This window comes from Fukomys damarensis, unplaced genomic scaffold, assembly GCF_012274545.1.
Source record: "Fukomys damarensis isolate Sample0158 unplaced genomic scaffold, DMR_v1.0_HiC HiC_scaffold_12, whole genome shotgun sequence".
Lineage (NCBI taxonomy): Eukaryota > Metazoa > Chordata > Mammalia > Rodentia > Bathyergidae > Fukomys > Fukomys damarensis.
The window spans coordinates 50,500,055-50,513,194 of NW_022900924.1; positions in this window are offsets into that span (position 1 = coordinate 50,500,055).

A 13,140-nucleotide genomic window follows, 5' to 3' on the forward strand; every position below is an offset into this window, starting at 1 on the left:
CCCTCCCACTTCCCCTACTCCTTTAGACATTTTTCCAAAACCACCAAATTTTGATGCTATCAGGTGCCTCAAGTTGGCATAATGTTTTAAAAAATTCTTTAACTGGTAAGTTTCATTAGAAATGCATTACCTAATGAGATAGCTGTGACTTTCACATTTTTCCTAATCCATTTATGTATTCATAATTTTATATAACATTATTGGAATTTTACATAACATTATTAGAACATTATTGGAACAGGTGTCAAAATGGGAAAAATGCTTTAATTCAGTCTTGAACAGAATACTATTAAGCAGAATATTAATCTGAGTTTCATGGTCAGCCCAAGATAGGATCCTTGAAAGAATTACTTTCTTCCTCTTGGTTCATGATACTTTATTTCTGAAATAAAAGGATTAATCTGATTTTTTAAAAAGTCTTCCATTTTTTGTTCTCTGTATGAGTTTAAATATAATATATGACAATTTCTAGTCAAACCATCATCATCCAAATTTTTATCTACCTGTTATTAGATACTTAAATAGAATGAATTTTCCTTTGTTTAAAATAGAATTAATGCATGCATAGAATTTTAAAATATTCAAACAGTGCAGAAGAACAAAAATAAAAGTAAAATCATCCTCACTTCATCACCAACCCCTCTCCCTGGAGACAGTCACTGTCAGTATTCCCTCTTCTTAGTTTTTCTAGTATTGTTATAATTTTATATAACATACTTGGATCCCACTTTCTGGTTTATAGAATCTTGGCAGGAGCCATTATTTCCCAGGTATGAGGACTGAGCAATTATTTACATTGCTACCCACTTTTTCCTTTCCCTTCCACTTCCCAATTATTAGCTTGATTATTTTTGGATCTTTGATGTTTGGATCCACGAACTTAGGTAGTATAACTAAATACTATTTCATGATGGATAGAACCATGTGATATTTAAGCCTGTGTATCTGATTTATTTCACTCAACGTGGTATCCAGGTGCATCCATTATTATACAAATGACTCAAGTTTATCCTTCTTTATGGCAGAGGAGTACTCAATTGTGTGTTAATACCACATTTTACTTATCCATTCATCCACTGATGGACAGACAAGAGGCTTCCACGATGTTGCTATTATGAGAGTTGTGCTGCTACAGAAATGGGTACGCATGTACCACAGTAATACGATGCCTTTCAGGAAGATACCTAGAAGGGGAAATAGCTGAGTGAAAATGAAATTTGCACTTTTAGTTTTTTGTTTTTTTGGTGGCATCTACACACTGATTTCCATAGGGGTTACAGTAGTTTGCATTTCCCACCAAGAATGTAGAAGAGTCCCTTCCCCCTGCACCCTCACTGGCATTTGTCATTGGATTTCCTGATGGCCATTCTTTTTGGGGGTAAGATAGAATCTCAGGGTTGTTTTGATTTGCATTTCTCTAATGGCCAGGGCTGTTGTGCATTTCCCTTTCTACTTCTCTGCAGTGTAGATCCATTTCACCTGGAGCCTTACCTTTGTCCTTGCATCTTTCCATTTGTCACTTTGTCGGGATGTATGGGTATTACAGTGAGGTCATCACTCATGTAACCTTGTGAAGCAAGCTTGCCAGTTAGGACAACTGGCCTCTTGATACTTGCTACACAGCTATGCAGAGCAGCAACCCTCAAAGAAAGGACAGTAATATTCTCAGGACAGGGGCAAGCTGAGCGATAAAAGATCTGTCCCTTCACCCTTCTTAATATGTGGAAAATAGAAATGACACACATATTAACTTACTGTGTAGTTCCTAAGTTCTGCTCCAAAGTCACAGAGTAAGAAGAAATCGTTTAAATTTTTGTCTGGGCAATGAATTTGGATGCTTTCAAGAACTCCATTCTGTCTGATCCGACACATATATAAAACTAAAACAAAACGTAGCTTTCTGAAGTGTACTTGCAGGATGTACCAGACAATGATATAAATTGGAAGGGGGAGAAAAAAGTAGAACCACAGAGTTTCAGAACTGGGGAGAATTTTCCAGTCATAATCAGATTCATGTTTTACAAGTAAGGAAACTGAGACCCTGAGGGGATGGGAATTTACTCAAGGTCAGGAGAGTGGAATTAGATTCTAGGATTCCTAAGACTTTTTCACAATTTTTTATTTCATTCATAATCAGTTCTCTTCACAGTCTTGTGAGCTTTCTAGTAGGTAATGAAGAGAGAAAAGTTTCCTGTGACAGGAATTAAGGTGGAGGCCATACTGAGCCACAGCAGATGGGGGCAGCCCCTCCACAGCACTGCCATGACAGACCCTGTGCTGCCCTCCTGTCACCATCTTTGCTTATGGCCCCACCATAGTCATGGCAGGCAGCAAGTGTCTCCTGCATTTCAGAGAGCCAAGGAACTGAAGGTAAGGGGGGCAGGAAGTCACACAACCTGTAAAGTTTGTTTCCAATGAAGGGGAGAGACTGAAATTGAATCTGAATCCAGTTTTAGTCAGGGGACTAATTCTCAAAGTTAGGTTGGAAAGAGAATCTAGGAATCCCAGTGTCCTTAAGATTCTAGTTTGCTTTGCCTTTTCCCATAACGACAGACACTGAGATAAGACAGATAGAGGAGCCATTTTTGAAATAAACCAGTCCCGGGGACTAAGGTTGTTGTTCAGAGGTACAGCATAGGCTTAGCATGTGTGAAGCCCTGGCTTCAACCTGCGGCACTACCAAAGTAAACACTAAAAATAAAGCATGAATGAGAATAAACAGTTCTCGGCATTTCAAAAGCATTTTATTTGGCTCAAACTTACTGGATCCTGGATTTTAATCTGTTTTCTTTGTCCAATATATAAAGAGCCTGCCAAAAGAAAAAATATACACACACTTCAGGCAAAGTAAAATAGTATGATGTTTTTCAACAGATAGTGTTAGTAGTATGTACGGGAGATCCTGGAGGATGTTGGATATTGCAGAAAACCCACTACACTGCTGGCCCTTAGAGAAGAAATTGAAAATGCAAGTGTAGCAATTTCAGTGACCAAGATTACCCAAGCAGCAATTTGTCATACTAATAAAGCTAATGACCATTTTGAACATCTCTTGTAATGGTAGAGGCCAAAGGTAACTTGCATGATGTCTCAATAAATTTAGTGTTAACATACTTGTACAAGTTTTTCTTTTCCTGAAGTGTGTATGCTCTTTTTGGTGGAGTCTGTAGATTCATTTTACACGGCTTTTTGGAGTTCAGGAAGCTTGGAGTTTGTAAGAGTTGGGCTGTGCTTTGCCTCGGTGAGAACACGCCTACAATAGTGCGTTCAACTCTGGGCACCATTCAGCATGAGCTGTGACTTGATGTAGTGAAAAGATCTCCCAGGGTGAGAAGGGCCTGAGACCAAGGCACAAGACAAACCATGGAGGAAATGGCTCAGTGTCCCCACTGAGAGAAATCTCACTGACATCTGTGTTCACATTCCTGGAGAACCGGTGAAGTGATTTGGATGTGGTTTTGGTGTCCCCAAATGTGTGTAAGTTAGAAGCTTGGTCTCCAGTGTGGGGATGTGGAAGATGGTGGGGGTCTAGTGGGAGTTCCTTGAGCTCCTTGGGGAAGTTGTCTTAGGAAGGAATTAAGGTAACATTCACAGGATCCCTATGCTCTCTTCAGGATGAGGGTGTATGAATGAGACCGACCTCAGACTTGCTCTCTGACTTAATTGTTTGATTATGTGATCACTTCTCCCCCGTGCTCCCACCATTGCCCTCTGCCATGAGGTGGTATGACCAAGGAGATCCTCACCAGATGCTGCACCAAGCTCTTTGGACTTTCATCTTTCAAAACTCTAAGCTAAACATTTTTTCCTCATAACATTACTCTACCTCAGGTATTTCATTATAATACAGAAAATGAACTAAAATGACTATGAAGGAGAGAGCAGATTCATCTTGTGTCATGTGTCCTTAAGGGCTACTCAGTCAACAGATGTAAATGATAGAGAGCAGCATTTTGGTTTACATTCAAAATAATTTTCTAACAGTCAAAATTTCTGAACATAACATGGTCACTTTTAGATGCTTCTGGAAGGCAGCATGACCCCTACTGGGAAGAAGGTTGTGGACGTACTTTATACATTTAACACCTTAGTCCAACACAACATACCAAACCAAATGCACACACATGCACACACACACACACACATGTTTTATCTCTCTGATAAAAATAACATGTACCTTTATTAAGCACTTCCTATATGTTTAAATATTTTTCCTTTAATCTTCAAAGTCCTATTGTAAAAATACTATGACTACATATTTCATAGATAACATATGAATATTACAGGTTCAGGAACATGCTCAATTTATTTTAGCTAGTGTGGGACCTATAATTTTAATCCAGATGTGAGATCTTAAACACTCTGTTCTTCTGCCTCTTTTCTTCATAAAGATTAATACATTCAAAGTGCCAAGAATAACCTGCTGCACACCAAGAATAACTCAGTGAGAATTGGAGGGGTGCTGAAGATAAACTGAACTAATATTATGATTTATCTGTCATGGGTAACTGACAGCTGTGTTCCATTTTACCCAATGAGGTAAAATTCTCTTATTAGTGCAAAAGGAACAGAGATTCACAGTTCCTTAGGCAAAAAGCTTCCCAGTGTGAGCTGTTCCATCATTTTTCAATGGAGGAAGCTTCTTGATGTCAACCCAGTTGATGGCTGTGCCCTTGACATTCTTGTGCAGAAGTCAAGGTAGGGAGGGAGTCAAGAAAAGAAGACCAAATCTATTTTCCCCAGGAAGAAATTGTTCAACTTTGCAGCCTTTAGGAATCTGAGTCTTGAAAAGTGTGTGTGTGTGTGTGTGTGTGTGTATCGCTCCCACAGACTTTTTTGGCCGCAACTTCTGAACATTAGAGCTGCTTCACCACCTCCTTGAAAAGTTCCCACTTTAAGTCTGATTAGACTTTAAAAGATGAAACCAGAAAATAGAAACTCTCCCATGACTCCTTAAGACAATAAGGAAAGCAAACACAGAATCCCCAGAACTGGAGAGGCCTTTCTATCCATTTGTTTTTTGTTTGTTTGTTTGTTTGTTTGTTTTTGTTTGTTTTTTGAGGCAGGGTCTCACTATGTAGTGAGACTGACCTGGAACTTGCTATGTAGCTCAGGCTGGTCTCGAACTCAAAGCGATCCTCCTGCCTCAGCCTCCCAAGTGCTGAGATTACAGACGTGCACCACCAAGCCCGGCTCTATCCTTTTGTTTATGGTCATCTTTAGATGACTTTTCAGACTTTAAATTTTTCAAACAGTTGGTGCTCTGAGAGGCTTCTAATTTTCTTTGCTTCTCTATGGAAGCCACATATATGCACAGGATTCTTGAGGTTTCTGATTCCACAAAGACTCAGGAGCACTGCAAAAATCACTTCTAGGAATTGAGGCTATTTCCAAAATTTTCCAAAATAAGGTCATAGAAGACAATTATAGTCTTTATAAATAGTCTGAATACTTCTTAAACATAACAGACCGATTGCATATCTGCTTTTGTCCTGAGGGCAAAGGACACGCAGGAGAGGTCAGAGCAAACAAGAGTTGCCAAGACGTTTTGGAGAATATGAAAGCGGCGTGAAGGCCTTGAAAACTAAGTGTCTGTGAAGGCTGTGAGTAGGGAGCCAATCTGACCTATGCAACATCTAGGAATCTCACCCCTGAGTCGGGGTGCTGGGGTAAGCATGCACATTAGCTGGAAGCCAGAAAGAAAACAGTTGGTACTCCAGTTTTCCTCTTTACTCCAGAAAACCAGAGTCACCTCTGCCCCACAGAGCTGGAGATTGGAGGCTTCTTCTCTCAGAAAATAGAATTACTTAATTCCTCTTTTGGAGTTACCGGAAGCAGTGCAGGTCTGGTAGGAGATGTGTATCCAGAAAAGTGAGAACAGGAAAGGTCAGTGTAGCAACAGATTTTTATCTTACTTTTCCAAGCCCTGGCCTCAGAGGCTGGGGTCTGGGGCCTTAGCTGCAAGGGACAATGTTTTCTTGCATGGTGAAACTGGAGGGATCAAGAAGGAAGACCTGTGGATATTGGTGTGTGATCTTCCCAATGGGAAGGCGGACCTGATGTCTGAAAATTCCACAGGAAAGCCTAAGAGTCAGCATGTTCACTTTTTTAGTCAGCTTTCCCATCACTGGGGAAGAAAACCTGATACTCACAAATTAAAGGAGAAGAGGTTTATTTTGGTTCACAGTTTCAATGGGTTCAGTTCACCATCAGCCAGCAGCAAGGCAGAAAAGGCATTGGGAAAGGACCTGGTAGAGAAAAGCTGCTCACATCATGGTGACCAGAAAGCAGAGAGGGAGAGAGAGAGAGAGAGAGAGAGAGAGAGAGAGAGAGTGAGAAGGAAGGAAGGAACTGGGGATAAGAATATACTTTGCCAAGTCGCACCCCAGTGAGCCATCACCTCTCATCAGGCTTCACCTCAGAACATTACATTGCGCTATGCACTCATCGATTGGTTAATTGTTGGCTTTAATGCCGCCACCATCCAATGACTTTCCAAAAGCTCCACCTATGAATACAAGACTTTTGTGGGACATGGTAGATCTAAACCATAACACTACACTGATAGAACAGTATGAATATGTTATCACAAACACTAGATACCCCAAAAGTTATTCAAAAATAAGCAAGAGAGTTTGCAACAAATGGAATTTTAAAACTAATTCAAAGGCTACAGGGATGATAGAGGATAAGAGGAAAATTAAAATATTGTAGTTTATAATTAACACCTCCTGGAGATTGAAAGCTGAAGCAAGAATAAAAAGGAATATAGCATTCGCAAGACCAAAATGACCTTTTAATAATTAAAAAGATTATACCTGAAATAGAATCCCAATCAAAGAAGCACAATGAAATAAGAAAATTACCAGAATTGGGATAAAAATATAGATACTGCAAAATTAGGAAGGAAAATAATAGAAAAATTAGAGAAACATCAGTCCTAGTACTAAGGGTTTTAGACAATGGAGCAAAAAGATAGGATAGAGGAAATGATGGCAGGTCTGATTCAAGCACTTAAAAACATGAATTTTCAGGTTGAAAAGTTCCACTGAGTACTCAGCTGAATGAATTTTAAAAGACCCTTCCTATGCACAAATTCCTGGAATCTTAAAAAAAGCTAAGGAAAGGGAAAAGATTCTAAACCTTGACTAGTGATTTAACCGAAATCTTGTCATGGCTCTCTTGTGGAACTGAATGGTAAAGTAATAGGCTTTGTGGGGGAGAAGGACTTTCTCATCTTTAGTCAAAAGAAAAATGTCTAAAACTGATAAATTAAGACATATAAAATACCTATTTCAGAAATAAGTTACACAGTTATGAAAGGTAATGGTGGAGACTTGAGCTGGCAGGTAGGGAGGGAGAACAAGAAATTTTTATTTCTATATATTAAGTGATAGTTGATTTCATGGACTTCAATGCATATATGCCTAAATTAATTTTTTAAATTAAAAATGTTTCTGCTTTCTCTTCTTTCCTTCCTCCTACCCCCCAATAAAAATACTGCTGCTTTAAGGAAATTAAAGGCTCTTTCAGTGAAAATGAATCTTAGAGGCCATATGGTCCAAAACTTGACTAAACCAAGGAATTCATTTTTATCTCTCTCACATAGTACCTTTTAAAATACCCTTAGGGTTAAGAAATCCACTACTTCTCTAGAAAGCCCCAATTCTCACTGTTGTTTCTAATATTGAGCCAAATTTCCCCTTGTGCAATATGTGCCTGTGACCTCCATCTGCTTCGTGACTCTGAGCGGTCCCTCAGGTCTCAGGGAGTAACCTCAGAGGCTGGAAGATCGTCTCTCCCCAGGACAGCCTGCTCTTCCCCTGGAGGGAAATCAGTCACTTTCGTTCACCTGTCCTCGATCTGTCTATTCCTCCACTGTGGCCTCTCACACCAAACGCTGCACCTCTTCCCCAGAACATCCAAAGCATGTACTCCATGACATCCGTGTGTCACAATGGCTGGGCCCTTTCATCAGGCCATGCCTCCGGCCCTGGTGTCTCCTGGAGTGTGCTGAGGAAACAAACCAAAGTGCTCTAGATTTTCAAATAAGAGAGAATAGCTCAGCAGCGCAGCCCTACTGGTGGGCAAATCTATCCCTGTTCCCCACTGATACACACATCCCTGTAGTACCTTTGAGTGTCTTCCGAGGAAGAAATGAGACCTCACCCCAAGAGCTCTTGATGGCTGACACTGTCCATGGGGTCACATTAACCTTGGTAAAGGTCACCTCATGCTGCTGTCATGGGACACAGAACAGATTAACCTGTCAGAAGTAGGTGGCCCCTAGGCCTGCCGTGGCTGCACAGAATTTTCACATTGTGAGAGTCTTGGAGTAAAGAAGGCTCTAATATCTCCAAAGAGGGATCATGCAGGCAGAAATGCAAGGTGAGTTTTGGTTGGCACGAGGTGGCAGAAGATCAGCACTCATGGACTGGCAGGAGGCCTCAGCAATCCTGACTGTGACTCTTTCCCTTCAGCCAAAATTAATTCTTTCATATAGCTGGAGCTCTATTTTTTTTTCCAGATGCAAACCAAGGGAGAAGTTTTTCTCACTCTCAATCCTAGGATTGATAAAATTTTTATCTTTTATGACCTCCAGTCTGCACTCACCCTATTTAAAGAGATATTGTTATTTCAGTGGGAGAAGTTTTTACCATACACTTTTTTCCATTCTAGGAATGGAGGCTCCTTTCATTGTTTGTGCAAGAGTATGACCAGTTTGAAATTACTGGTCATGAAACTATGAGTTATTTACCTTCTGATTTCCCTTTCTTCCCAATGCTGGAAACACTTTCCTCTTTTCTAACTACCTGAATCTATCACTGAAAGATCTACTTTAAGTTTCCCAAGAAGCAAACAAATTGTCAATGGGTCATATATTCTCTTGTGATAAATTTAATTTACTTGGACCTTTGGTGAGGTTTCTTATTAGACTAACTGCAGTAATAGGTAGACCTTAAAATATGAAATGGCTCAAGCGCTATAGAAAATTATTTCTTACCTAGGGAATGGTACCAGTAGATAAGAACTTCAGCACCTTGGCTTTTTCTGTGTAAATCATTCTTAGACTCAAACTGATTCTATCTTTAATCCAGGGGTCCCCAGTTGGTTCTGAGCCCCACTTCCATTCCTGCTGGTCAGACATGGAAAAGAGAATGAAAGCAGACTACACAGGAGACTTCTATGACACTGGCCTGGAAGTGCCACAAATCATTTCCTTTAACATATTACCCATTAAAACTGGCCACAGTGAACAATAAGCTTGAGGGGACCGAGTGTGGTTGGGAAAGGTACCGTAGTCCCTGGCTAGGCACCCAGTTGCCAGCCTTAATCTTCCACTAAGGAAAAGAGATCATGTATTTGGGTAGCATTCAGTCATGTTTGTCAAATGGCCCTTTTGTGAATAGCTTTGAAGGGAGTCAACGTAAAATAAAATGCTCTCAATTGATGCCACTTTATTTAAGTAGGACTTCCTGAAACAATTCTAATTCATTCTAGTCTTATTAAAAAATAGTAACCATTCTGCATATCCAGTCAACTTTTGTTTGACCTTTGTTCCTAAATCAACGATATCCATCCATTTTTTTTATTCATTAACATTTTCAGGCAACAAGTTATTGCCCAGTTATGGTTGAGCTTTGTATGAGGTACTGGGGATATATCACTAAACCAAATAGGTGACTCTTTCACTTGCTTTTCCTAAGATTCTAATGATAGATAGGTGGGAAACAGGCAGAATACCTGGTTTTTAAAAACAAGGTAGTAACAAGTACTAGAAGTAAAATAAAGCAGGATGGTGAGAAAAAGAATGACTGACAGCAATTTAGATTATGACTTTATGCATTTCTTCTTGGAGGAAGAGGCATTTAAACCAAGATCTCAGTGACAAGGATGAGCCAGACATTGTGAGATCTTGAGTCAGAACTTTTCTGGCTGAGACAGAGACATAAGGAGTGTGGTTGGAGAGGGGTGAAAGGAGGATATAATAGGAGATGAGGTCAGACATATTGACTAGGATGAAGGTAACACAGTACGTTGGAGGCCCTGGTATGGAGCTTTAATTTTATTCAAAGAGCAATAGCAAACAATTAAAGGTTTCAAGCAGGAGATTGACTCTCTTTTCCACTTGTGGTTGTTAAATATACTCTGGCTGTTGGGACAAGAGTGGGTTGAAGGACAGTATGGCATCAAGGGAAACATGTAGGAGGTCTTTGTCCCAGTCCAAGATAAGATGATTGCAGGTTTGGAGTTGGTGATAGTAGCAGAGAGACTGTAGTGCAGATTGACGAGTAGTTTGGAAGTTTTGTAGCCTGGACTCACTAAAGGATTTGCTGTGGGAGGAATGAAAAAGTAGAGTTCAGACTGCCTCTTATTTGTCATATAATCATTTTATTCAACCCTAGATATCTCTAGAAGAAAGTTTCTTAAAGTCTAGACAGAGTCAGGAGACTGTTCCTGTTCCTTTAACATTCTGTTTCATTTGCCCGGACAACCTTTTTCTCAGTCTTTAATTTTTGTGAGAAAATGAAAATAGTCTTTGCTACTTACCTTAGAAAACCAGTGGAGGGTGATAAATGCAATAACATTCTCTGTATGGAAATTCTAATAGGAATACAAGATGCTCTTCTGGCTAAAAGATATGTCTTCAGCATTTGAATTTAATCAGACCGTAACATATTTCTGTGCCCTTTTGCAATGATGATGACTAACTGTCTCCAAAGTGGGTGAGTTACATATTATAAAGAAGAGGGAAAATAAAATCACTCTTGACTTGGGACAGTTAATGTCATTTAATTGAGTCATAACTGCATAAACCACAACTAAATATGCAGAGTGCATGAGAGAATTTTTTGCATCAAAAGATGCTTCCTTCTCTGCTTTATTGTCCTTTTGTTAAGCAAAGGTCTTCTGGCCTGGCGTGGTGACACACACCTGTAATCCCAGCACTTGGGAGGCTGAGGCAGGAGGATTGCTGTGAGTTCAAGACCAGCCTGGGCTACATAGTGAGTTCCAGGTCAGCCTCAACTACTAGCGAGACCCTGTCTCAAAAAACCAAAAGGAAAAAAAGAAAAGAAAAGGTCTTCTGTTCATTCTGTCCTTTCCTAATTTGACTTATGCTGCTGCAGACAAGAAGCTCAAAGGAGGGAATTCATGGTTTATATGATGTCAGGTTTCACTTTCTGTTAGTGAGCAGACTCTTTTAGGCCTCAGACCCCATGAAATTAGTTGTCAATATACACAGAGCAAAGTAGTATAATTCACCCTTTCACCTGGTAAGTTTTGATCTGAAAATTTCTTTACTCAAACTGCAAACTTTAGTGATTTTGTGCTAAATCTTTTTTAAGTAACTCAGAGCACCAATTTTGTCTGTAGAAAGTAAATTCTACTTTTGCCTTAATGAAAAAAATACAACACAACTTCTGAATGTAGTTGAAACCCTTTGTCTTCTGTGATTGTTACTGAAGGTTATGTTTGATCATTCAGTACTGGTGCCCTCTTGCAGTTTTTGTTAAGGCTACATGGAATTTTGCTATTTGGTAATTCTTATAATATCCTAGTCCAAAGATAGTATTTAAGACTGTATGTCTCTGATAATGAATACCTGCTATTAAAGTAAGGTAATGGGCTTTCTATACCACATGCAGTTAAAAATCCTCTGGGTTGTGACTGACTGTATGTATATTTTTTAAAAGGAGAAGAAAATCTCTGTTGTCTTCTTAGTCTCATAACTGTTTACATGAGTAAACAAAATGTAGAGTGCAGATATATATATATATATATATATATAATCATTTTCCAATGTTTTAATTTCGACTTTTATAGTTTTAATCATCTAAAATAATTTTTATAAAGTATAGCAGAAAATTTCATCATCTTAAGTGTTTGGAAGACCTTAGTGTGCCATTTCTTGTCTATAGTCTTTTTCTATTTCTTTCTCACAGGAAAAGTAACTTCCTTTTGTTACTGTAATTTATATTTTGTGATCAATTTCTGTAGGGCTTTGTGCAAATATTGTGATTCTGGGTGAGTATTTTATTCTGGAAAGTGCCACTAATTTTGTCCAAATTTTACATATATCTATATCTATATCTATATATCTATATCCATATATTATATAAATTTACACATATTATATAAAAGTTGCATATATAAACTTTAGAGACGTTTTAGATTTATAGAAAAGCTGCTAATTGTGAACATTAATCCTGACGAGTAAACTTTATTGAATTAAGACATGTCTAGCAGATTAGTAGAGCAAGATCCTGGGTATGTCTAGGTGAGTTTGGGAGGTGTGGCTTTGGGCACTTTATATGGTTCCTCACTCCTTCCTGTCTGGCATTGTTCCACCAATGTGCTTCCTGATTTACTAGAAAGCTTGCTTCACCATGCTCTTCACTATGTTTCTGCCTTGGAGACATCCGTCCATGGACTGGATTCCCTTAAAATATGAACTAATTTAAACATCCCCTCATTTAAATTGTAGGAGTCAGGTATTTTAGTGCAGCAAAGAAAAAGTTCATAAACACCAAAATTGGCACTAGAGAAAAGGAGTCACTGCTATTTCTGTACCTGACCATGTGGTTTACAGATGTAATTCAGAAATATTTCAAAAAAGTGGGTTAGAGAAGCTCTAGAGTGCTAAAAATAGAACTTTATGGGTGACTGATTGAAGCTGAAAAAACCAGGATACTGATAGGAATGCAGACAGTAAAGGTCAGGCTCAGGTGATTTCAGTTGGGAACAAGGACTCCAGTGGTAATTGGACTAGAGACTGTGTGTATTACACACTAGTTTAAAATTTGTCTACATTTTGCCCATGTTCTGAGACTGCAGTAGACTGAGATTAAGGGTGGTAGAATAATCTGGCAGAGGAAATTTCAAGACAACCTAACATTCAGGCTGGGTAGGGGTACTGTGGCTGCTTTTAGCTTGACATGTAGTGAGGATCAGGGGCAAAAGGCAAAGTAGGAAAATATAAAACACTTAAATTTTAGCCTAAAAGGAACCGTATGTGAAGTTCAGGCTAATGGTGGTATGGTTGTTCAAGAAATAAGAACCATTAAAAAGAAATCAAGTATATTGTAAAGAAATAAGAAGAAAGATGACCTTGAGGGCATCTCAGGAATCTGCCTAAGG